General features: G+C 42.1%; 2 non-coding genes across 2 annotated transcripts; both read left to right on the forward strand.

Annotated features, from left to right (window-relative positions):
• The first annotated feature begins 13,574 nt into the window (after window positions 1–13,574).
• On the forward strand, window positions 13,575–13,676 carry LOC112128846 (U6 spliceosomal RNA). Its single transcript, XR_002911302.1, has one exon. It is a non-coding gene; the product is annotated as a U6 spliceosomal RNA (small nuclear RNA).
• A 12,304-nt stretch (window positions 13,677–25,980) lies between these two features.
• LOC112128858 (U6 spliceosomal RNA) lies at window positions 25,981–26,084 on the forward strand. Its single transcript, XR_002911311.3, has one exon. It is a non-coding gene; the product is annotated as a U6 spliceosomal RNA (small nuclear RNA).
• Window positions 26,085–27,763: the final 1,679 nt, after the last annotated feature.

Here is a 27,763-nt window from a genome sequence, read left to right on the forward strand (position 1 = left end):
ATGAGCCACTGTCCCCAGCCTGTGTCTTAATTTTTAACAAAAGAGTTTTAAAAGTAAAATTAAAAAATAATAAAATAAAAATTAAAGTAGAAACAGGCTTATGGAATAAGGATATATGAAGAAAATATTTTCATACAGCTGTACAATGTATTTGTGTTTTAAGCTAAGTATTGTTACAAAAGAGGAAAAAGTATCATGGCAAGTGCTCTCTACAGGTATACCATTTGTTATCATTTATACCATAATTTTATTATACCTTTTTATGTTTAGATACACAAGTATTTACCATTATGTTACAACTGCTTACAGTATTCAGTAGAGTAAAATCCTGTACAGTGTAGTGTAGGTCATACCGTACAGCCCAAGTATGTAGTAGGTTATAATATCTAGGTTGGGTAAGTACAGTATACTCCATGATGTTCCCAGGATGAAACTGCCTAATGACCCATTTCTCATTGTTAGGCAATGAATGACTGTAATCATAACTGGAGTTCAACAAATGCTAGGCTATGTGCTCGAAACTTCTATCCAGTTTTTAAATCCCAATCATTTACCCCTATGAGGCAGATATTATCATCACTATTTTACAAAGGAAATTGAAGCTCGGAAACTAATTTGCCCATGCTCTCATAGCTACTAAGTTAACATATTGGAGGAGTCTGGTTTGAAATTCAAGTTGTAACTTCAAAACCTGTGAATCTGTGTTCGTTCCAATGTTAAGCTATTGATCTTCTATGTAAGTATTAAAGTACTGCTGTCAACTTTAATCCAGGGATATGACCATGAGGCTTTAGAGGAGGAATTACATGTAAATTCTATGTATCAGAAGAGAAAGGAAGCAGTGTATGATTGTAAAAATATGTAACAACCCAGAAAAGGGTTACAATAAGCAATCATCCTTTACTTTTAATTTTTCATGTGATCTACTTTTACTTTTCTCTTTAAAACTTTTTTTTTTTTTTTGAGACGGAGCCTTGCTCTGTTGCCCAGGCTGGACTGCAGTGACGCCATCTCGGTTCACTGCAAGTTCTGCCTCCTGGGTTCACGCCATTCTCCTGCCTCAGCCTCCCCAGTAGCTGGGACTACAGGTGCCCACCACCATGCCCGGCTAATTTTTTTGTATTTTTAGTAGAGACGGGGTTTCACCGTATTAGCCAGGATGGTCTCAATCTCCTGACCTCGTGATTTGTCCGCCTCCGCCTCCCAAAGTGCTGGGATTACAGGCGTGATAAAACTTTTTATTATGGAATTTGCATGGAGTAGAGAACAGTAAAAGAAATCCCCACATGCACATTACCAGCACAATTATATTCCCCAAAAGTTATCAGGGATGGAGAAGTCAGTTATACATATTTTACTGAAGGGCAATTAAGAAACCCCAGGCCAGGCATGGTGGCTCACATCTGTAATCCCAGCACTTTGGGAGGCCAAGGCGGGCGGATCACCTGAGGTCGGGAGTTCGAGACTCCCATGACCAACATGGAGAAACCCCATCTCTACTAAAAATACAAAATTAGCCAGGTGTGGTGGCGCATGCCAGTAATCCCAGCTACTTGGGAGGCTGAGGCAGGAGAATCGCTTGAACCCAGGAGGCGAAGGTTGGAGTGAGCCAAGATCGTGCCATTTGCACTCCAGTCTGGGCAACAAGAGTGAAAGTCTGACTCAAAAAAAAAAAAAAAAAAAGAAAAGAAAAGAAAACCCCAATGGACAAAATGATGAAACTCTTCAAATTCTTCCTTCCCAACACCCCATCCCGCATGTGGCGTCAATACAATTTCCGGACTGATCCCAGCTCCAGGGGCAGATCCTGATTAGCTCAAACCAATTATATATAGCTCAATCCCACCCCCTTTACCAGTTGAGAAACCTTACATTTTGGGCAATCTGGGCATGCATTCCCTTCCCAACTAAAAGTACCCAGATATGAAACACTAACTCTAAAGTGGTCCCAAGCCAACTAATGAACAATGCTTTTACACCATATCTATGAGCTTCAACATTTTCTGATTATTTAAGTCAGTTTGCAGCAGAACTTTTGTAAATGCAGCCAGAACCACCCTAACTAATTAGAGATAATCAAATAAAGTCTTGGGTATATCACCAAGTACTGACCTAATGTAAGAGGCACCTATAAATAAAGATTTAAGAAACATTTTTTTAAAAGTCAAATTTCTAGGGCTAGGAGCAGTTGCTTATGCCTGTAATCCCAGCACTTTGGGAGGCAGAGGCAGGTGGATCACAAGGTCAGAAGTTCAAGACCAGCCTGGCCAACATGGTGAAACCCTGTCTCTACTAAAAGTATAAAAAAATTAGCCAGGTGTGGTGGCAGGTGCCTGTAATCCCAGCTACTTGGGAGGCTGAGGCAAGAGAACCGCTTGGACCCTGGAGATGGAGGTTGCCATGAGCCGAGATTGCACCATTGCACTCCACCTTGGGGGACAAGAGCGAGACTTCCTCTCAAAAAAAATAAATAAAAAAAATAAAAAATAAAGTTAGATTTCATTCACATTATTTAATTAATTTATTTGGATATAGGATCTCGTCCCGTTGCCCTCGCTGGAGTGGAGTGGTACAATCACAGTTCACTGCAGCCTCAGCCTTCTAGGCGCAAGTGATCCTCCTGCCTTAGCCTCCCAAGTAGCTGGGACTACGGGCACACACCACCACACCTGACCAATTTTTAAACTTTTTTTTCCTGGAGACTAAGTCTCATTATGTTGCCCAGGCTGCTCTCGAACTCCTGGGCTCAAGTGATCCACCTTGACCTCCCAAAGTGCTGGGATTACAGGTGTGAGCCACTGCACCTGGTCTTCATTCATATTAAAAAGGGTGACTTTGGGATGGGCATGGTGACTCATGCCTGTAATTCCAGCACTGTGGGAAGCCAAGTTGGGCAGATCACTTGAGGTCAGGAGTTTGAAACCTGCCTGGCAAACATGGTGAAACACCATCTCTATTAAAAACAGAAAAATTATACAGGTGTGGTGACGCACTCCTGTACTACTCGGGAGGCTGAGGCACAAGGATTGCTTGAACCCAGGATGTGGAGGTTGCAGTGAGCTGAGATCACACCACTGCACTCCAGCCTGGACGACAGAGCAAAACTCTGTCTCAAAAAGAAAAAGGGAGGGGTACTTTGATCTTTTGTTCTCCCTCGCTCCCTTATTGTTTTTGTTCAAAAATAAAAAGGAAAAATGAGATACACAGAGGAACTCTCAGAAGACTCTCTATAAAAATCTATGCTCAGTAATAATGGTAGGATCCCTGATTCTAAACACATCAACAAAATAAGAAAACAAACCAGCAAAATGATCTAATTTATCTTACTTTATTTTTTGAGATGGAGTCTCATTCTCACCCAGGCTTAAGTGCAGTGGTGCGACCTTGGCTCACTGCAGCCTCCACCTCCCAGGTTCAAATGATTCTCCTGCTTCAGCCTCCCAAGTAGCAGGCATCCATCACCATGCCTGGCTAATATTTGTATTTTGAGTAGAGACAGGGTTTTACCACGTTGGCCAAGCTAGTCTCAAACTCCTGACCTTAGGTGATCTGCCCGTCTTGGCCTCCCAAAGTACTGGGATTACACGGCCGGGCACAGTGGCTCATGCCTATAATCCCAACACTTTGGGAGGCTGAGGCAGGCGGATCACGAGGTCAGGAGTTTGAGACCAGCCTGGCCAACATGGTGAAACCCCATCTCTACTAAGAATACAAAAATAAGCTGGGTGTGGTGGTGCATGCCTGTAATCCCAGCTACTCGGGAGGCTGAGGCAGAAGAATCACTTGAACCTGAGAGGCGGAGGTTGCAGTGAGCTGAGATTGTGCCATTGCACTCCAGCCTGAGCAATAGAGTGAGACTCCACCTCAAAAACAAAACAAAACAAAACAAACAAACAAACAAAAAACAACTTAATATAGAATTCCCTCTAGCTGGACATGATGACTTACGCCTGCAATCCCAGCACTTTGGGAGACTGAGGCAGAAGGATTACTTGCAGCCAGGAGTTCAAGACAAGCCTGGGCAACAGAGTAAGTCTCTTTCTCAAAAAAAAAAATAAAAAAATAAAAAATAAAAAAATCTGTCTAGTAAGTTTCTGTATGTTTTAATAATGTATTTATATTTTTGAATATACAACATAGTCAATGGTCCAAAATTAAAAAGGTCCCCAAACTATCTTAGAACATCTCTGTCCTCAAGTCGCTTTCCTGTCCCAGGAGGCAATGTTACTAGTTTCTTATAAATATTAATATTTTCAGAGATTGTCAATTTGGAGTACAGTGTAAATACTGCAGTGAAGTTATCTCAACAAAAACCAGCCAGTGTGGTGCGTGCACACACACACACACACACACACACACACACGCAAATAGGTTTAAGAAGCAAAACCCCTAGTGCTGGCAATTTGGATGAAGACCGTGCCTTCCGCCTTTAAGAAGTTGGGAGACAGAAAAGTAAACAATTACAATATAGGAAGACAGGTGGCCAGGTGCGGTGCCTCGGTGGGAGGCTGAGGTGGGAGATCACGAGGTTGGGAGATCTAGCCCATCCTGGCCAACATGGTGAAACCCCATCTCTACTAAAATACAAAAAATTGGCCGGGTGTGGTGGTGCGCTTGTAGTCCCAGCTACTTGGGAGGCTGAGGCAGGGGAATGAGGCAAGGGAATCGCTTGAAGCCGGGAGGCGGAGGCTGCAGTGAGCCGAGATCGCGCCACTGCACTCCAGCCTGGCAACAGAGCAAAACTCCATCTCAAAAAAAAACCCCCCCCAGAAAAAAAACAAAAACGAAGACTGGTACTAGGACAGAGGTGATAGAAACACAAAGCAGAAGTATGCAGAAGGCACAATGCTTGGCATAAAGAAAATATGCAACAAATATTAATTTCCTTCCTAATTTTCATTTCATTTGATTTAGTCATTTAAATTCATTTCACATTTTAAAAGCTATGATTCTTACAGCTGTTCAGAAACTTAACACAGTTTAGTTACTTTTATATTAACTATTTAAAAAAACAACATGCAACCTTCAGGAACACAATATCAAATAAACAACTCTCAAATCTGAATAAACTATAGCCACACCAAATTGAGCTGGTGCTTTCTTAGATTTTATTTTTCATTTTATAATGAAAAATACACCTCTAAAGAGCATATGGCCAGGCGTGGTAGCTCATGCCTGTAATCCCAGCACTTCGGGAAGCCGAGGTGGGCAGATCACCTGAGCCTCAGGAGTTGGAGACCAGCCTGGCCAACATGGTGAAATCCTCTACCAAAAATACAAAAATTAGCCGAGGGTGGTGGCGCCCACCTATAATTCCAGCTACATGGGCGGCTGAGGCAGGAGAATTGCTTATACCTGGGAGGTGGAGGTTACAGTGAGCCAAGATTGCGCCACTGTACTCCAGGCTGGAGACAGAGAGAAATTCTGTCTCAACAACAAAAATAAAATAAAATAAAATAAAACAAAACCAAAAAAGCATATGAACTTCAATATGTTTCAAAAGATGACTGTGTTTCACTGCCCAAGGTTCTCAGTGAACTCTCCCAAGCTTCTTATCTTAGATACCAATCAGAATGTTTAGGATTTAAACTATTAAAAACGCCCTTGAGTTCCTTGGAGAAAGAAGAGTTTAAAAGGAAAAACAAAAAGACATAGGAGCCAAGAACTCCATTGGCCAATCTAAAACAATCTTAACAACAAAATAACAATACTCATCTGAGTGCAGTGGCTCACGCCTGTAATCCCAGCTACTTGGGAGGCTGAGGCAGGAGAATCACTTGAACCTGGGAGGTGAAGGCTGCAGTGAGCCAAAGTCACACCACTGCACTCTGGCTGGGGCGACAGAGTAAGACTCCTTCTTAAAAAAAAACCACAAAACTCTTGGATTACAATCCAAAGAATAAAATAAATATCCAGGAGTCCATCCTGACAAAAATGAATCAGTAAATAAATAAATGAAGGAGAAGGAAAAAATCTTCCTTACAGAAGAACTCAAGTATAATATATGTAGATATACCCCTTGTAGAAAGTAGAGCTGAATTCTCCTCCCCTTGAATGTAGGCTGGACTTAGTAACTTGCATCCAAAGAATAGAGTACAGAAAGGGTAAAAGATAGTAACCTCATTGCAGAGAAGCTCAGATGACATCACTGTGACCAACTGATCAAGGGTAACATCATCAGCAATATGTCATGTTCCTATCATGAACCCCCGGTATGATGTGATAAGAAAGGCATTTCATTCACCTCTGTTATATTCTTCCCCAAATAGAAAACCCCAGTCTAATCACGAGAGAACCTCAAACTAACCCAATTTGAGGGATGGATATTCTTTTCTTTTTTTTTTTTTTTTTTTTGAGAGGGAGTCTCACTCTGTCACCCAGGCTGGAGTGCAGTGGTGCAATCTCGGCTCACTGCAACCTCCGCCTCCTGGATTCAATCAATTCTCTTGCCTTAGCCTCCTGAGTAGCTAAGATTACAGGTGTGCACCACCACACCTGGCTAATTTTTGTATTTCTAGTAGAGATGGGGTTTCACCATGTTGGCCAGGCTGGTCTCGAACTCCTGACCTTGTAATTCGCCCGCCCTGGCCTCCCAAAGTGCTGGGGTTATAGGCGTGAGCCACTGTGCCTGGCCAATTTGAGGGATATTCTACAAATACCTGGCCAGTACTCTTCAAAAGTTTCAAGATCAGACCAGGCACAGTGGCTCATGCCTGCAATCCTAGCACTTGGGGAGGCTGAGACAGGCAGATCTTGAGGCCAAGAGTTTGAGACCAGCCTGGCCAACGTGGTGAAACCCCATCTCTACTAAAAACACAAAAATTAGCCGGGAGTGGCGGCACACACTTTAGTCCCAGCTACTAAGGAGGCTGAGGCATGAGAATCACTTGAACCCATGAGGCGGAGGTTGCAGTGAGACAAGATTGCGTCACTGCACTCCAGCCTGGGCAACAGAGCCAGGCCCTGTCACAAAAAAAAAAAAAAAAAGCTTTAAGATCATGAAAAACAAAGAAAGACCAACAAATCATCACAGATTGGGGGAGACCATGATGATGTGATGACGAAATTCAATATGGTGTCCTTGATTAGATCCTGGACTAGTAAAAGGACATTCATGGAAGACCCGGTGAAATCCAAATAAAGTCTGTCATTTAGTTAATAGTATTATCCCAATGTTAATTTCTTAGTTTTGACAAATGTTCCATGGTTATGTTAACATTAGGGAGGCTGGGTGAAGGGTATACAGGAACTCTGTACTATTTTTGCAACTTTTCTGTAAACCTAACATTATCTCCCCGCAATTTTTTTTTTTTTTTTTTTTTTTTTTGTGAGACAGGGTCTGGCTCTGTCCCCCAGGCTAGAGTGCTGTGGCGCAATCTCGGCTCACTGCAACCTCTGCCTCCTGGGTTCAAGCAACTCTCCTGACTCAGCCTCCCGAGTAGCTGGGATTATAGACGCGTACCACCATGTCCGGCCAATTTTTTGTATTTTTAGGAGAGATGGGGTTTCACCATGTTGCCCAGGCTGGTCTCAAACTCCTGAGCTCAAGTGATCCGCCCACCTCAGCCTCCCAAAGTGCTGGGATTACAGACATGAGCCACCATGCCTGGCCAACAAAAAATTTTTAACATATCATCGATGTTTGTAGTTCTAGACAAAAATATTTCTGGTACTAACACACTAGGAATGTCTCAATGCTGAAAAGCCCTTCAGTCAAACTCATCTCTAGACCTGAGATGGCTCTAGCAGGCCCATCAGGACTACCACCAACAATCTCTGCCCTAGTCACATCCCTATTCTAGCTTCATAATAAACTGGAAATTATACAGCAGAGCCAACAGAATCTCCTTCCATATGCCAATATCCCCTTCCCCAAAGCAGTACTAAGGAAAGGTAAAAATAAAATTTCAAGGTTTTTTTTTTTTTGAGACAGAATCTCCTCTGTCACCCAGGCTAGAGTGTAGTGGTGGGATCTCTGCTCACTGCAACCTCTGCCTCCCAGGTTCAAGCGATTCTCCTGCCTCAGCCTCCCGAGTAGCTGGGATTACAGGGGTGCACCACCACGACCGACTAATTTTTGTATTTTTTGTAGAGACTGGGTTTCGCCATGTTGGCCAGGCTAGTCTCGAACTCCTGACCTCAGGTGATCCATCTGCCTCGGCCTCCCAAAGTGCCCCAAAGTGTTGTAATGCCAACAAGCAAGAGCCACCATGCCTGGCCAAGTTTCAAGAATTCTCACGAATACTCCCAAATTTGGAAAGAAGCAAACTGAGGGAGTTGGTAGGCAACCTCAAAAAATCTCTCGAAAGTAGTAAGTACTCCTACTTACTACTGCAGGAGCTCAACAAAGGCATAAAGAGTTGGTAGGGCTATTTTTTAATGTCTCCAGGCTCAGTTTGGGAAATGAGAAGCAGCCCGTATGAGTGGAATATACCTGGGACTTGCTGGAATGGGATTTGGTATAGGACATTCAATGGGATCTCAGATGAAAGGGCAGATTCCAGATCCCCAGCAAGGACTGTCTCAGCCACAGTATGTGACTAGTTTTTGCAAGTGGAAGCAATGCATGCTGCAGTTAGGCTAGGATTAAGAGGTAATGGGTTTTCTCCACCTTTTCTTTGCTCAGCTGCTGGCTGGATGGAGAAGACTCCTTGGTCCTACAGGATGGTATAGCCATAAAATGAAAGGAGTCACAGCCTACCAATCACCAGATGAAAGGCTATCTGCTGATCAGGAAAACCTACATTTGGCTGCATCAGTCAATCAGCAGTGAACAGATCTGAAACATGTAGTTTTAAAACTCCAAATCTGCTTGCAGAGGTGGCATCCTGTAACTTCTTAGGGGACAAGTGAGAAAAAAACCCCAAAAAACTCCAAAACACAATGATTCCAACCTCTTAATGTTATTCATTGTTTTAAAAAATTTAAAGTGATTTCAAGAGCCAGAAGCTCTTGTATTAAAATACTTAAATTTTAGTCATTTCTTTCATACTATTTATTTTTTGTGGATTCTAGCTCTTTTTTATACCGCTGAAATTTTTTTTTTTTTTTTTTTTTTGAGACAAGAGTCTCACTCTGTTGCCCAGAGTGGAGTGCAGTGGCGCGATCTCGGCTCATGGCAACCTCCACCTCCTGGATTCAAGCAATTCTCTGCCTCAGCCTCCCGAGTAGCTAGGATTACAGGTGCCCACCACCATCCCAGCTAATTTTTGTATTTTTAGTAGAGATGGGGTTTCAACATCTTGGCCAGGCTGGTTTTGAACTCATGATCTTGTGATCCACCCGCCTTGGCCTCCTAAAGTGCTGGGATTACAGGTGTGAGCCATTGCACTTGGCCACTGCTGAAATTTTTAAACATCTTTTTTTTTTTTTAAATACAAACAGGGTCTCACTATGTTGCCCAGCTGGTCTTGAACTCCTGTATGTAAGCAATCCTCCTGCTTTGGCCTCCCAAAGCGCTGGGATTATAGGCATGAACCATCACGCCCAGCCTGTTACTGAAATTTTAATGATGATGACAACCTCATGACAATCCCAAAGTACTATTATATCCATTTTACTGATAAGAAAAGCACAGCTAATATGCAGTAAAGCTGGTTTCCGAATTCAAGCATTCTTATTCCAGAGCCCATGCTATTAATTCCTATACTATACTGTCTCTACATAAGCATGTAGCATATTAATCTTTTTAAGGGGGGAGTATTAGCAGAGCCACATGGAAGCAGTAGCTGCTAATGTCTAAACTGACAAGGCCAGTGGCAAACCTGAAAAATCTACTGGCAGCCACAAAAGTTTTATACAAGACATTCAAGTAGCTTAATATTTATCAGGCATATCCTTTTCTTTTTTCTTTTTATTTTTTGAGACAGGGTCTCACTCTGTGGCCCAGGCTGGAGTGCAGTGGTGCAATCACAGCTCACCGCAGCCTTGACCTCCCTGGATCAAGCAATTCTCCCACCTACCTCAGCCTCCCAAGCAGATAGGACCACAGGCACATGTCACCACACCTGGCTATATTACACATATCTGATGTCAGCTTATCTGAAGCAAAACTGCACAGGGGAATCTTAACAATCTGGTTATTAACATTTCAGAGAAACAGCGAAGAGTAAAATAGGAACAATCACACATATGCGTTACCAGTATGTCCTAGAGGAAACAATACCTTGGGATAAAAAGCATACACTGGTTTAATTTCAGGAGAATCATTTCCAGAAAACATTTATAATTTAGAGAAACGTATGTGTATGTTTTAAACTAACACAGAATTAGCTCTAAGACAATTTGCCAAAGAGCCATTTGTTTCAAATTCAAACTGCTGAATATTTAGCGGAAGGTATGCTAAACTGACATCTGCTACAACTCTAATATAATTTTAAATTTCACATTCATTAATGACTAAGACAATGTCTCTGTAAATTAATCCTGCTTAGCTAGTCTGAATATGGTATTCTTATTCACATAAACGTCCAAGATAGTGGTTGCAGCAACATATGGCATCCCATGCATTAAATACACTAAAATTCTCAGGAAAAGCACAATTTTTAAAGTACAGGAATCTGTTACCAAGGAAAGGGGGAGGACTGGGAGGAAATGACACATACTTTCTCATGCAGTGTGAGATTATGCTGGAGGTTCCAGATATAACATTCAAAGCATCTTTTTAAAAACAAAAACATTTTCCTCAATAACATCCTGAGATGTCCAGTTTTGCATGTAAATCTTGCATCCAAATGTCACCCTTTACGGTAATTCCACAAATGCCCAGAATCTTTCAACAAGAACAATTAACTGCCTTTTTCCTTTCCAGAACAACCAGCTGGTTAACCAAACAGAGAAACCAAATTTCCCTAAGTCACCAGATGTCTTAATTTGGAACAGTTAGAAGCAATTTGGAATAATCCAATTCTTGAATTGGTACTACATGTTTACTATTTCTTCATTTTCTAATTTTGAAAAGATGCTTTTAAGAATTAAGCAAATGCTATCTTTAATAACTGCAAAAAAAATGAGGAAAAACAAAAAGAACCATATCCTGTTACAGAATGATGTTAACATTATCTAAGAGCCAGCTACTTAAATATTGTATACATTATAGTTAGGAACTGATAAGCTCTAACAACATTAAATCTGCTCAAAAGTTCTAAAGAATTACCCTACTCAAGAATTCAAAAACAGCCGGGTCCAGTGGCTCATGCCTATAGTCCCAGCACTTTGGTAGGCTGAGGCAGGCAGATCATGAGGACAGGAGTTCAAGACCAGCCTAGCCAACACGGCGAAACCCCGTCTCTACTAAAAATACAAAAATTAGCCAGGTGTGATAGTGTGTGTCTGTACTCCCAGCTACTCAGGAGGCTGAGGCAGGAGAATCACTTGAACCTCGGAGGCGGAGGTTGCAGTGAGCTGAGATGGTGCCACTGCACTCCAGCCTTGGCGACAGAGCAAGACCCTGTCTTCAAAAAAAAAAAAAAAAAAAAGATTTCAAAAACAATTCTTGGCCAGGTGCGGTGGCTCACACCTATAATGCTAGCACTTTGGGAGCCTGAGGTAGGTGGATTGTTTGAGCCCAGGAGTTTGAGACCAGCTTGGGCAACACGGCTAAACTCCGTCTCTACAAAATTTAGCTAATTTTTGTATTTTAGAGCTAAATGTACAGGGCGTGGTGGCGTGGTGGTAGTCTCAGCTACTTAGGATGCTGAGGCAGGAGAAGCACGTGAGCCCAGGGTGGTTGCGGCTGCAAGTTGAGCTGTGATTGCGCCACTGCACTCCAGCCTGGGTGACAGAGTGAGACTCTGTCTCAATACCAAAACCAAACCAAACAAAAAAAAAAACAATTCTGGAAAGGTTATGACATGACAGGCCTAGAACATAACAAATTCAGCAAAGAACAGTCATGAAGTCCCTTTCTTCATGCAGGACAGGATAGAAGGAGATAGGTGGAAATATAGCCCAATAACTAATTCTAATAATAAAAATAGTGATGAGTGTTATAAAAAATAACAACATAGGGTAAGGCAAGAAAAATGAAGCAGGAAAAGCCATTTCTATTCAATCATTAAAGGAAACTTCCCCATGAGGTGACATTTGAGCCGAGACCAGGACAAAATGAGGGAGGCAAGGGAGTGGATTACATGGAGCAAGAGCTGCCTAGGCAGAGAGAAACAACAAGTAGGCCAGTGCAGCTAAAGTCAGAGAAAGAAAGAAGGTGTAGAAAATGAGGCTAAAGAGGTAACTAGAGCCAGAGAAGAGCTCTGTCGGTCATGGTAAGAACTTTGAATTTTATTCTCAAGTGAGAAAGCAAGCCACTGTAGGCTGAGAGCAGGTAAGAGACACTGAGAATGGGTTCCTTGGGCTGCTGTCTGGAGAACAGACTAAAGGGCAAGAGTATAAGTAGTTAGTTTAGAGGTTTGTGCAAAATTCTGAGAAAGAGTTATGACAGAAGTGGCTGGATGTAGGTCACAAATATGAAAGAATTTTCTGGTAAGACTGCAAGTGGTGTGTGAGAAGGGCAGTCAAAAATGATTCTTGTCTCAAAAAAAAAATGATTCCTAGGTTTCTGGCTTAAGCAGCAAGGTAAATATGTTGTTGGTATATTATTAATACTTTAATTACAAGCTTTTTTTTTGAGACGGAGTTTTGCTCTTGTTGCCCAGGCTGGAGTGCAATGGCGCGATCTTGGCTCACTACAACCTCCACCTCCCAGGTACAAGCGATTCTCCTGTCTCAGCCTCCCAAGTATCTCGGATTACAGGCATGCGCCACCACGCCTGGCTATTTTTTGTGTGTATTTAGTAGAGACGGGGTTTCACCATGTTAGTCAGGCTGGTTGCAAACTCCTGACCTCAGGTGATCCACCCACCTCAGCCTCCCAAAGTGCTGGGATTATGGGAATGCACCACTGTGCCCGGCCTAATTACAAGCTTTTAAGATAAGATGAGTAACTGGACAATTTGATAATTATCCAGTTGTTTATACAGGCCTTACTGATAAACTGTGGTATGTTAATACAATAGAATTCTCTTTTTTTGTTGTTTTTTTGAGACCAAGTTTTGCATTGTAACCCAGGCTGCAGTGCACTGGAATGATCTTGGTTCACCGCAACCTCCCGGGTTCAAGCGATACTCCTGCCTCAGCCTCACAAATAGCTGGAGTTACAGGCACCCACCACCATGCCCAGCTAATTTTTGTAGTTTTAGTCAAGACGGGGTTTCACTATGTTGGCCAGGCTGGTCTCAAGCCCCTGGCATCAAGTGATCCGCCCACCTCGGCCTCCCAAAGTGCTGGTACTGCAGGCATGAGCCACTGCGCCTGGCCTAGAATTCTACATAGCAATAAAAAACATACAACTGGTACATGCAACGATGTGGATGAATCTCAGAATTGGTTAGATGCCTGACACAAAAAGGTACTACAGGATTTCATTTATACAAAGTTTTAAAAAAGGCAAAACAAATCTATAATGGTAGAAGTAAGAATACTATTTATTTTGGGGGGAGATATAAACTGAGAAACAGAACAAGAGAATTCTAGGTGGTGATTATGCTCAGATGCATACATTTAAAAATAAAACCATGGTGCTCACTTCTGCAGCATATATACTAAAATTGGTATGATACAGATTAGCATGACCCCTGCACAAGAATGACATACCAGTGAGTGAAACATGCCATATTTTTAGAGGGGTGTGTGTGTGTGTGTTAGAGAGAGACAGGGTCTCACTCTCTGTCACCCAGGCTGGAGTACAATGGCACAATCTTGCCTCACTGCAATGTCAGCATCCCAGGATCAAATGATCCTCCAGCCTTAGCCTACCAAGTAGCTGAGACTACAGGTATGTGCTACCATGCCTGGCTAATTTTTGTTTTTCTGTAAGAGATGGGGTTTTGCCATGTTGCCCAGGCTGGTCTCAAACTCCTGGACTCAAGCAATCTGCCCACCTCAGCATCCCAAAGTGCTGGGATTATAAGCAGGAGGCAGTGTGCCTGGCTTGTAGGTGTATTTTAACAAAGAAGAACATTCAGATAACAAGAAAGAATTCTTGGAAATTAAGAATAAGATAGCAGAAATACAAAATCCACAGAAGAGCTAAAAGATATGGTTAAGGAATACTCCCAACTAAAGTAGAAGAAGAAAGAATGAAATCAGAGGATTGATCAATCAAAGTCAAACATCCTAAAAATGAAAAGTCCAGAAAGAAAAACAGAAAAGAAAAAAAAAAAAACCTGAGTGTTCAGCAAAAAGGATAGCAAAAGAAAGCCATACCAAGCCACATATATCTTGAAATTTCATAATGCTGGGGATAAAGGAAAGATTCTACAAGTGTCCACGGAGAAAAGGGGTCTCATCAAAAATTTGAAGAACTGTAACAGCATCAGACTTCTCAATAGCAACCCTCGGAGAAAAAAGGAATAATGCCTTGAAAATTCTGGGTCAAAATTACCTCTAACCTGGAGTCTTTTTAGCCAGTCAAGTTAACAATGAAATGTGGGTCTAGAACAGAGATATTTTATGTGTGTGTATTTTTAAAAATCATGGAGCGAATGCCTCCCTACTTCTGCCAAGCCTTACGCTGTGGAAAGAGCATCAATGGTTGGGAGGTGGTGGGGAAGAGCATGAAGAGAAACCTCCTGTTGGGTTTGGTTGGTCCCAGGTTGGTCAGTCCCTGCTGGGACAGTGAAGCAGCGACAAGGAGAAAACTCTCCAGCATCCCAGGCCTGACGCTAAGCACAAGACAGTAACAGCTCATAGCTGAAGGAATTTGAAGTTTTGGGTATATTAATGTTAACTATAGTAACATCAAAACCCAAACCAGGCTAGACTGTTCAAACCCCAACACTCACAGTCTAATAGAAGCACAGATATCCATTTCCAAGGCTAAATGCTACTTACCTTAGTCTCTACTCTTCTTCTACACATGATGTACAGAATGCAATTTTAAAGAGACAGAGAAATACCAACAAGTTATCAAGAAATGAGGCAAAAAACAGAAAAAAACCCAGAGAACATTCAGATATATATTATACACCTACTAATAGTGTAACTACACACTCCCACTGCTTCACTTGACAAGCCTTAACAGCAAACAAAAAAACTAAAATAATTATGAATTGGTTATTTTTAAGCACCCCCCAAAACAGAAAACAACAAGTATTGGCAAGAATGTAAAGAAACTATAGTACAGTCAAAATGGAAACCAGTATGAAGGTTCCTAAAAAAATTAAAAATAGGCTGGGCACTGTGGCTCACGGCTGTAATCCCAGCACTCTGGGAGGCCAAGGCAGGAGGATCTCCTGAGGTCAGGAGTTTTGAGATCAGCCTGGCCAACATAGTGAAACCCCACCTCTAGTAAAAATACAAAAATTGGCTGGGCATGGTGGCACGTGCCTGTAATCCAAGCTACCCAGGAGGCTGAGGCAGGAGAATCACTTGAACCTGGGAGGCGGAGCTTGCAGTGAGCCAAGATCGTGCCATTGCACTCCAGGCTGGGTGACAGAGAGAGACTCCGTCTTAAAAAATAAAAAATAAAATGAAATCAGTATGTCAAAGAGATATCTGTACTCCCAGGTTCACTGCAGCATTTTTTCACAATAGCTAAGATACAGAATCAACCTAAGTGTTCATCAGTTGATGAATAGATAAAGAAAATGTGGTGTAAAAATACAAACATTAGCCGAGTGTGGTGGTGTGCACCTGTCGTCCCAGCTACTCCGGTACACATTTGTGTACATGCACAATGGAATACTACTCAGCCTTAAAAAAGAACAAAATCCTGTCATTTGTGAAACAAGGATAAACTTGCAGGACATTATATTATAAACTAAAGTAAGCCAGATATAGAAAGCCAAATATCACATGCTCTCATCTAGAAGTGCATATATACACAAACATACATATCTATATGTGAAATCTAAAACAGTCAAACCCATGGAAGCAGAGAGTAGATAGGTAGTTAATCAGGGCTGGGGAGGAGGGAGAATCAGGGAGATGTCGATCAAAGGGTATAAAATTTCACTTGGAAAGAGGAATAAGTTCAAGAGCTCTACTGTACAATATGGTGACTACAGTTAGTAACAATGTACTGTATATTTGAAAATTGCTAAGAGGGGGCAGGCACAGTGGCTCACGCCTGTAATCTCAACACTTTGGGAGGCCAAGGCGGGCAGACTGCTTGAAGTCAGGAGTTTGAGACCAACCTGGCCAATATGGTGAAACCCCACCTCTACTAAAAATAAAAAATAAAAATAAAAAAATTAGCTGGGCATGGTGGCGAGTGCCTGTAGTCTCAGCTACTCAGGAGGCTAAGGCATGAAAATTACTTGAACCTGGGAGGTGGAGGTTGCAGTGAGCTGAGACTGTGCCACTGCACTCCAGCCTGGGTGACACGGAGACTCCATCTCAAAAAAAAAAAAAAAAAAAAAAAAATTGCCAAGAGTTGCTAGGAGAGTAGATTTTAAATGTCCTCACCACACCCAAAAAAATGTATGTAAGGCAGTGGGTATGTTAATTGGCTTGATCTAGTCATTCCGCAATGTATACACATATCAAAACATCTTGCTGTACACCATAAATATATACAACTTTTATTTGTCAATTAAAAAATACATTTTTTAAAAAAGAATGTGAAGAAACTGGAACCCTTATATATTGCTGGTGGGAATGTAAAATGTAGCAGCCTCTGTGGAAAACACTTTGGCAGTTTCTCATAAAGCTAAACATATGTTCATGCAAAAACGTATACATAAATTTCACAGTAGCATTATTATTATTGGAGACAGAGTCACTCTGTCGCCCAGGCTGGGGTGCAGTGGCACAATCTCACAATCTCGGCTGACTGCAACCTCTGCCTTTTGCAGCATTTTGGGAGGCTGAGGCAGGTGGATCACCTGAGGTCAGGAGTTCAAGACCAGCCTGACCAACATGGCGAAACCCCATCTCTACCAAAAATACAAAAATTAGCTGGGTATGGTGGCAGGCACCTGTAATCCCAGCTACTCGGGAGGCTACGGCAGGAGAATCACCTGAACCCATGAGGTGTAGGTTGCAGTGAGATGAGATCACGTGATTGCACTGCAGCCTGAGTGGCAGAGCAAGACTCTGTCTCAAAAAAAAGAATTACTGCAGTCTTCACATCAAAAACTATGCAAGCCAGAGGACAAAGGAATGACAATTTTAAACATCAAAAGGACAGAAAAACCTACCAACACAAAGCTCTGTACCCAGCAAAAATGCCTTCTGAAAAAGAGTATAAAAGAAAGACTATCAGTCTGGTCCAAAGGTAGTGAGTTATCCCAACTGACTGCTCACAGTCAGTCAGGTCAAACTCCCTGTTCCACTCTTCCCCTCTTCTCACTACTGCACTTGACTAGTCTTCAAAAAGACAAACAAGAAATACTATCAGACAAACACAAACTGGGAAGATTCACTGCCAGCAAAACTGTTGCTGTTAAATTGTTATTCAGGCAGAAACAGTATGATAACAAATTGAAACCTGGATTGACACAAAGAAATAAAGAGCACTGGGAATGGTAAACATGAGGGTAAATATAAGACATTTTTTCCTTTTAAATTTTTCCTTGAAAGATAATTGCTGTCTAAAGCAAAAACTAGTAATAACAAACCAAGGGATTTATGACACCTCAAAGTAAAATGCATCAGCCGGATGCGGTGGCTCATGCCTGTAATCCCGGCACTTTCGAAGGCCGAGGTGGGTGGATCACCTGAGGTCAGGAGTTTAAGACTAGCCTGGCCAACATGGTGAAACCACCTCTCTACTAAAAATACAAAAAAAGTAGCCAGGCAGGCTGGGCGTGATGGCTCATGCCTGTAATCCCAGGACTTTGGAAGGCTGAGGCGGGTGGATCACTTGAGGTCAGGAGTTCGAGACCAGCCAGGCCAACATGGTGAAACCCCATCTCTACAAAAATACAAAAAAAATTAGCTGGGCGTGGTGGCACATGCCTATAATCCCAGCTACTTGGGAGGCTGAGACAGGAGAATCGCTTGAACCCAGTGGGTGGAGGTTGCAGTAAGCCGAGACCATGCCATTGCACTCTAGCCTGGGCAACAGAGTGAGACTTCACCTCAAAAAAACAAACAAACAAACAAAAAATCCAAAAGTAGCCAGGCATGGTGGTGGGTGCCTGTAATCCCAGCTACTCAGGAGGCTGAGGCACAAGAATTGCTTGAACCTGGGAGTCAGAGGCTGCAGTGAGCTGAGATTAGCTCATAGCACTCCACCCTGGGCAACAGATCAAGACTCCATCTCTAAATAAATAATAAATAAAATGCATGACAATAATAGTGACAGGATGGGAGGAGGGAAATGGAAGGATAATGTTGTACGATTCTTACACCATAAAATGGTATCACATTATTTGAAGCTAGATTTTAACAAGTCAAAAAGGATATAATGGGCCAGGCACAGTGGCTCACGCCTGTAATCCCAGCACTCTGGGTGGCCAAGGTGGGTGGGTCACTCCGACCTAGGAGTTCGAGACCAGCTGGGCAAAATAGCAAAACTCTATCTCTACAAAAAATATAAAAATTAGCCAGGCACAGTGGCAGGTGCCTGTAGTCCCAGCTACTCAGGAGTTTAGGTGGGAGGATCACTTGAGTGTGGGATACAGAGGTTGCAGTGAACCCAGATCACACTATTGCATTCCAGTCTGGGTGACAGAGGAAAAACCAGGTCTCAAAAAAAAAAAAAAAAAAAAAAAAAAAAAATACCCAATCAAAAAGAAAAAGATGAAAAAAGAAATAAAGAACTGATGAGAAAAACAGAAAATATAAAAACAACTAGTAAGAAGGCAGATTTAAATCCAACTATACCTGGCCGGGCATGGTGGTTCACGCCTGTAATCCCAGCACTTTGGGAGGTTGAGGTGGGCGGATCACTTGAGGTCAGGAGTCCGAGACCAGCCTGGCCAACATGGTGAAACCCTGTCTCCACTAAAATTACAAAAATTAGCCAAGTGTGGTGGCATGTGCCTGTCATCCCAGCTACTTGGGAGGTTGGGGCAGGAGAATCTCTTGAACCCAGGAGGCGGAGGTTGCAGTGAGCTGAGCTCACACCACTGCACTCCAGCCTGGGAGACAGAGTGAGACTCCGTCTCAAAAAAAAAAAAAAAATCCAACCATACCAACAATTACATTAAATAAAAATAATATGACACCTTATTTAAAAGACAGAGGTTGTCAGAATGGGGGTGGTGGGGAGAGAGAAGCAAGACCCAACTATATGCTATCTAAAAGAAACCCACTTTAAACATAAAGCCATAGATAGATTAAAAGGAAATGGATAGAAAAAAGATATACCATGCAAATATTAATAAAAAGAAAGCTGCAATGGTTTACTAATATGAGACAAATGAGAAGTCAGAACAGAGAATATTAACTCAAAATGGATCATAGACCTAAATGTAAAAGCAAGAACTACAAAACTTCTATGGCCTTTGGTTAGGCAAAGATCTCTTAAAATACAAAAAGTACAAGCCGCAAAAGAAAATTTTGACTTAATTAAAATGTAAAACCTGCTTTTGAACAGTCAAGAAAATGCGAACTACAGGCCAAGCATGGTGGCTCACGCCTATAATCCCCAGCACTTTGGGAGGCCTGGGGGGTGGATGGCTTGAGTCCAGGAGTTCAAGACCAGCCTGGGTGACATGGCAAAACCCTGTCTCCATCAAAAATACAAAAATTAGCCAGGCGTGGTGGCGCATGCCTATAGTCTCAGCTACTCAGGAGGCTGAGATGAAGAGTTCACTTTAGCCCAGGAGGTGGAGCTTGTAGTGAGCCGAGATTGCATCACTGCCAATTCAGCCTGGGTCACAGAGTGAGACCCTGTCAAAAACAAAAAACAAAACAAAACAAAAAACAAACAAAAATAAATATTAAAAAAAAAAAAAGAAAATGCCAACTACAGACTGGGAGACCATATTTGCAAATCACAATCTGATAAAGTTGCTACATCCAGAATATATAAAGAATTATTGCAACCAAATTATAAGACAAATAATTCAATTAAAACATGTGAAAATATTTGAACAGATACTGCACCAAAGAAAATATATGAATGACAAATAAGCACGAGGAGCCCAATAATATTAGTCATCAGGGATATGCAAATTATATTAGCAATGACCTATTATTACACATTTGCTAAAATGCCTACAATTAAAAAGAACTAACAATACCAAGTTCTGGCAAAAATGCAAAAGCAACAGGAACTTTCATACACTGATGGTAAAATGTTATAGCCACTTTGGAAAGTGGTTTGGCAGTTTTTTAAAAGTTAAATGCACACTTACCCAGCAAGCCCACTTTTAGGTATTTACACAAGAGAAATGACAACTTATGTCCATACAAACACCTGTGCACGTGTTCATCACCACTTTATTTATAACAGCCAAATACCCAGAAAAAAACAGAAATATGGGTAAGCTTAAGCACAGAAAAAATAAACAACAAAGACCCTCCCTCCCCCAGAAATATCTGTCATCTGCTGAAGGGAAAAACAAATTGTGGCATACATATATAATGGAATCTGACTCTGCAATAAAAAAGGAACCAGAGATATATGTAACATAAAAGCGTATATATTGTATGATTCCATTTAAATAACATTCTGGAAAAAGCAAAATGATAGGAACTGGTTGTTAGGGGCTGAGGTTGTGGGGAGGCCACTGATTATTAAGCGGCACAAGGAAACTTTTTGGGTGATGAAAATACTCTGGTATCTTCATCAGGGTGCTGGTTACACAACTGTGTAGGTACATACACATGTCAACTCATCAAACTACATACTTACAAAGTTTAAAAAGGTAAATTTTATGGAATGTAAATTACACTTTAACAACCCTGATCTCCCATGCCCAAAGGCAAACAAAACATAAAAAGTCATAGGCAAAACTAATGTATGATGATGGAAATTAGAATGGTGGTTATCTTTAGTGGGAATGACTGGGAAGGGGCATCCAAGAGGTTTCTTGGGTGCTGGTACTGATTTGAGTGTTGGTGGCACAGATGTCTTCAGTTTGTAAAAGTTCACTGAGCTCTACCCTAGATTTGTAGACCTTACAGTAGTTATATTTTAATAAATAAGTACAAATAAATAATAATTAGTGCTATTTTAACTGCTCATTGTAGAAAATGTGGAAAATCACATTTTAAACACAAAGAAGCAAAACATACAATTTTGGGGTAGAAGAGGACTTTTTTTGAGACAGTCTAGCTCTGTCGCCAGGCCGGAGAGCAGCAGCATGATCTCAGCTCACTGCAACCTCTGCCTCCCAGGTTCAAGCGATTCTCCTCCCTCAGCCTCCCAAGCAGCTAGGATTACAGGCATGCACTGCCACACCCAGCTAATTTTTGTATTTTTAGTAGAGATGGGGTTTCACCATGTTGGCCACGATGGTCTCAATCTCCTGACCTCATGATCCGCCCGCCTCGGCTTCCCAAAGTGCTGGGATTACAGGCGTGAGCCACCACACCCACCCATGAAGGCAAAAAGTGAGAGATCTGATTAGACAAAAACATAACTAAAATAAGGTAAAATATATTGAAAATATAGTTAAAAGAAAATTGAAATTGGAAGAAAATTTTCATAACACACAATTAAGGGTTAATACCCTTACTATGCAAGAAATTTATCCAAACATAAAATAATAGCTAAAAGCAGTAAGTCATAAAAGGGAAAATTCAAATGAACAAGAAACGTAAAAAGATGTTCAATCTCAGCCGGGCGTGGTGGCTAATGCCTGTAATCCCAGCACTTTGGGAGGCCAAGGCGGGCAGAACAAGATCACGTGAGCTCAAGAGTTTGAGACCAGCCTGGCCAACATGGCAAAATCCCGTCTCTACTAAAAATACAAAAATGAGCTAGGCGTGGTGGTGCACGCCTGTAATCCCAGCTGCTTAGGAGGCTGAGAGGCATGAGAATGGCTTGAGCCCAGGAGGCAGAGGTTGCAGTAAGCCAAGATCACACCACTGCATTCCAGCCTGGGATACAGAGTGAGACTGTCTCAAAAAAAAAAAAAAAGTTCAGTCTTACTAACAGTTGAGGAAATAAGATGCCATTTTCACCTATCAGGTTGGCAAAAATTAAAAACACTGATAACATCAAGGCTGATGGGGTGTGGGGAAATGGGCATTTGTAAACATTCTAGGCTGGGCACAGTGGCTCACACCTGTAATCCCAGCACTTTGGGAGGCCAAGGCAGGAGGATCACTTTGAGACCAGGAGTCTGAGACCAGCCTGGGTATCACAAAGAGACCCGTCCTTACAAAAAACACAAAAATTAGCTGGGTGTGATGGCGTATACCTGTAGTCCCAGCCACTCAGGAAGCTGAGGTCAGAGGATCACTTGAGGCTAGGAGTTCCAGGCTGCAGTGAGCAATGACTGTGTCAATGCACTCCAGCTTAGGTGACAGAATGAGACTTTGTCTCTAAACACACACACACACACACACACACACACACACACAGTCTCTCTCTCTCTCTGTTAAACTTTTTGACAAGTATTCTGGTACTATATAATAAAACTAGAAATATGTGTCTCCTTGAATCCAACAATCTCCCATAAGCATCTATCCAAAATTAAATATATGCATATGTAAGGAAGGATATTTATTAAAGAATTGTAATAACAAAAAAAACCTAACAGCCTGAATATCCACTAATGGGGAAGTGGTCAAATTAGAGTATTGCCACATAAAACAACATTAAGTAGCTTTTATAAAAAAATTAAAGTCCATAGTTTACCTTAGGGTTCACTTTTTGTTTTGTACAGTTCTATAGGTTTTGACAAATACACGTAATGAATCCACCATTATATAACTGTTTCACCACCCTAAAAATCCTGTGTTCTGCCTATCCATCCCTCTGCTCATCCTGAACCTTTATCAACCATTGATCTTTTTACTCTCTCTCTACTTTTGCCTTTTCCAGAATGTCAAATGGTTAGAATCATAAGGCAAGTGGCTTTTTCTGGTTTCCTTCACGAAGGAATAAACACACGGAGTTCCTCTATGTCTTTCAGTGTCTTAAAAGCTCATTTCTTCTTATAACTGAGTATCACTGAATTAAATTCCACTGTATGAAAAAAAAAAATTCAGCTGGGTATGGTGGTGCATGCCTGCAGTCCCAGCTATCAGAAAGGTGAGGTAGGAGGATCACTTGAGCCTAGGAGGTCGAGTAGAGAAAGTTATTTCAATACTTGACCGGAAATTTTAGTAACTTTTTTGATTAAATTTCTCTAATAGGCTGAGTACAGTGGCTCACGCCTGTAAGCCCAGCACCTTGGGAGGCTGAGGTGGGAGGATCCCTTGAGCCCAGGAGTTTGAGACCAGGCCAGGCAACATAGTGAGATCCCATTCTCTACAAAAAGTTTAAAAATCAGCTGAATGTGGTGGTGTGCACCTGTAATCTCAGCTACTTGGGGGGGCTGAGGAGGGAGGATTGCTTAAGCCTGGGAGGTCGAAGCTATGCGATCAATCAGGGGAACCATGATCACTCCAGTCCAGGCAACAGAGCAAGACCTTGTCTCAAAAAAAAATCTAAAATAGTTTAAAAACTTTTTCTTTTTTAGAATTTATAACTTTACTCATAAAATATCTGATGAGAATTTTCGCTGACCAAAGAAATGCTATAATTTTGTTCTAACAGTTTTACTGAGTTGACTGTTATTCTGAGGCTGCAACATTCATTCATCATTCAACTCAGCTATAAAGAAATAAATATATAACAAGAAAAATGGCAAGCTCTATGAGAAAAATAAACCAGAGTTTAAGGTATGTAATGTGATGAGAAGAGATGAGACAGGGTCCAGATCTTTTAGATAAGATGGCGAGGACAGATCCTAGAGATGTAACATTTGGGGAGACACCCTAATTTAAAAAGTGAGCAATGCAAATCTCTGGAGAAGTAGCCGTGATCCTAGCAATTTGATGTCAACCTTAAGAAAACTAAAAAAATAATAAAAGGCCGCTGGCCGGGTGCAGTGGCTCATGACTGTAATCCCAGCACTTTGGGAGGCCGAGGCAGGAGGACTGCCTCAGCCTAGGAGTTTGAGACCAGCCTGGACAACATGGTGAAACCCTATCCCTATCAGAAGTACAAAAAATTAGCCAGGCATGGTGACATGCATGCCTGTGGTCCCAGCAACTTGGGAGGCTAAGGTGGGAGGATCGCTTGATTCTGGGGGCTGAGGCTGCAATGAGACAAGATGGCACCTGGGTGACAGTGTGAGACTCTGTCTCTCAAAAAAAAAAGGATGTTTGCCTGCAGTAAGGACTTTACACAAACTCTTATTAGTCAAAGTTTCAAATACTGACTCTCCATCCCTGGTGATGTCCTAAAATGTTCTTCCCTTTATCACTTTCTTGGGTTCCCTTCTTCTTGAATCCCACTGCAACCCAAGCTTAGTAGAATGTTTAATAATTAAACACCAGTGTTAGGCACTCTTCTAGGTGCTAGAGAGACGGTGATAACTAGAACTTGATTCTGTCCTCAAAGCATTAGTGGATTTAAGTAGAACATTTGTCCCTTTCCATTTTGAAATGTTAATTTTGCATATACCGGATCAAGTCTTTAGTATAATCACTTCCAGATCTTTAACTCCAAACTTCATCTCTTTATTCTCTTTCTGAAGCTCTAGAATTGCTAAATGCTTGTGCATGTGCTGCCAGAACTTAGAATTCAGATTATCCAAAATTTACTTCATTAGCTTCTCTCTTCAACCCATGCTCCCAATTTCCATGAATGATAGCAAAGTCTGACAATCAGTGGTTCTTCCTTTCTCCCTCAGGAACAGTTTACTTTCTTGACTTGGCATTCAGGATCTTCCACAGTCCACAATGTGTGTTACTCATGTCTGGTCACTGAACATTTTAATATGCTGAATATGAGGAAAGGCAAGCATGAAAAGTACTGGAAGCAAGGGAAGAGAAAGTTTGGTATTGCTGATCATAATGTGTGATGTTGGATGGGAAAGGAGACGACACTGAAGCAAGCAGCAGGGAAGGTCTTAGAGTTTTCTATCTTGTATACCCAACTAAAACGTCAAACTTTATTTTTTTTAATTTCTTCTCACAGAACCAATTCGGTAAGAAAGGAGTTAGAACATTCAGTGGGTTATAGGGAATGACTAAAGCAGTATCTTATTTTTACCTAGAGCAGCTACGCTAAACTATTTGAATAAATAAATGAATTGGAAGGGGTCAGTAGCAAAAATATTACATACTCAGTCATATACACATTTTTTTTTTCTTGCGATGGAGTCTCGCCTTGTCACCCAGGCTGGAGTGCAATGGCGCGATCTTGGCTCACTGCAACTGCTGCCTCCCAGGTTCAAGTGATTTTCCTGTCTCAACCTCCCAAGTAGCTGGGACTATACGCATATGCCACCATGCCCGGCTAATTTTTGTATTTTTGGTAGAGACGGGGTTTCCCCATGTTGGCCAGGCTGGTCTCGAACTCCTGACATCAGGTGGTCCACCTGCCTTGGTCTCCCAAAGTGCTGGGATTACAGGCGTGAGCCACTGCGCCCAACCCAGAGTCACATACTAAATTGCTCACATTTACGATGTAGATGGATTTAAACAGGGAGAGGTAAGGCTGAAGGTTGGGAGACCATAGAGGCCATTAAAAAGTCCAGACAAGAGGCTGGGTGCAGTGGCTCACGCCTGTAATCACAGCACTTTGGGAGGCCAAAGCAGGAGGATCACCTGAGGTCAGGAGTTCAAGACAAGCCTGGCCAACATGGTGAAACCCTGTCTCTACTAAAAATTACAAAAATTAGCCGGGCATGGTGGCACACGCCTGTAATCCCAACTACTCGGGATGCTGAGGCAGGAGAATTGCTTGAGCCTAGGAGGTGGAGGTTGCAGTGAGCCGAGATCGTGCCATTGCACTCCAGCCTAGCCAACAGGGCGAGACTCCGTCTCAAAAAAAAAAAAAAAAAAAAGTCCAGACAAGGATAAGGAGCGCTTGCTTTGGCAGCACACATACTAAAATCAGAAGGCCACAGAGATGAGCATGGCCCTTGCACACAGATGACATGAAAATTCGTAAGTATTCCATATTTTTTAATGTATTGTCCTTTTTAGTGTGTGTGTGTGTGTCTGTGAGACACAGTCTTTCACTGTTGTCCAGGATGGAGTGTAGTGGCACAAACACAGCTCATTGCAGCCTCAATCCTCCCACCCCAGCCTCCTGAGTACCTGGGACTACAGGTGATGCCACCATGCCCCAGCTAATTTTTTAATATTTTTTTTGTAGACACAAGGTCTCACTATGTTGCCAGAGCTGGTCTTAAAAAATCCCCTGGCCTTAGCCTTCCAAGTGCTGGGATTATAGGTGGGAACCACTGGGCCCAGCCTGTACTGTCTATTTCAAAATAGATAGGAGAGGACTGTTGCATGTTCTCACCACAAAGTGATCAACATGTGAGATGATGGAGACACTAATTAACTTGATTTGATCATTACATAAAGTATACGTGTATCAAAACATCACACTATATCCCAGAAATATGTACATTATGTGTCAACTAAAAATCAAACTAAAAGAGATAATGGAGTTCCCAACAGTAGGAATGGAGAAAAAAAGCAAATTTGAGAAATATTTTTCTTTTCTTTCTTTTTGCTTCTATTCACTATGAATACTGTATTACAGTTTGACTATTTATTTGTACAGAGTCTTACTCTGTGGCCCAGGCTGGAGTGCAGTGGTGCAACTGCCACTCACTGCAGGCTCAATCTCCCAGGCTCAAGCGATCATGCCACCTCAGCCTTCCAAATAGCTGAAAATACAGGTGCACACAACCACGCCTGGCCAATTAAAAAAAGAAAAAAAACTTATTTTTTTTTTTTAATTTTTAGTACAGGCGAGGTCTTGCTATGTTGCTCAGGCTGTTCCTGAACTCCTGAGCTCGAGTGATTCTCTTGCCTCAACCTCCCAGTCTCTCATACCTGGGATTACAAATGTGAGCCACCACACCTGGCCAGAGAAATATTCAGCAAGTTAACATTAGTGAAGCTTGGCACTGACTCGATTTGGAAGCACAGGGGAGGAGCAGGTGGAGAAGGAATCCAGGCTGATTCTTGCGTTGGATGACCAAGCGGAGTTGAGTCAGAAAGTGAATCCAGGCCAGGCGCGGTGGTTCAGGCCTGTAATCCCAGCACTTTGGGAGGCCTAGGCAGGCAGATCACCTGAGGCCAGGAGTTTGAGACCAGCCTGGCCAAACTGGCGAAAACCCGTCTCTACTAAAAATAGAAAAATTAGCCAGGCGTGGTGGGACATGACTGTAATCCCAGCTACTTGGGAGGCTACGACAGGAGAACTGCTTGAACCTGGGAGGTGAAGGTTGCAGTGAGCCGAGAGTGCGCCACTGCACTCCAGCCTGGGTAACAGAGCAAGACTCTGCCTCAAAAAAAAAAACAAAAAACAAAAACAAACAAAAAAAAGTAAATCCAAAAATCAAGAAAATGGGGGAAAAAAACCAAAGAAATGCCCTTAGTTTTACTCATATAAGCCTGAGGGACTTCTGGGGATGGCCAAGGACAAACATTTGTATACAACAGTCTACAACTCAGAGGGAAAGTATGGGATTCTGTTATCAGACTATAGGAAGTAGCAGCACTTAAAAACTAGGAAAGTAGGCCGGGCGTGGTGGCTCCTGCCCGTTATCCCAGCACCTTGGGAGGCTGAGGTGGGTGGATCATCTGAGGCCAGGAGTTCAAGACCAGCCTGGCCAACATGGTGAAA

Source organism: Pongo abelii, chromosome 15, assembly GCF_028885655.2.
Source record: "Pongo abelii isolate AG06213 chromosome 15, NHGRI_mPonAbe1-v2.0_pri, whole genome shotgun sequence".
NCBI lineage: Eukaryota > Metazoa > Chordata > Mammalia > Primates > Hominidae > Pongo > Pongo abelii.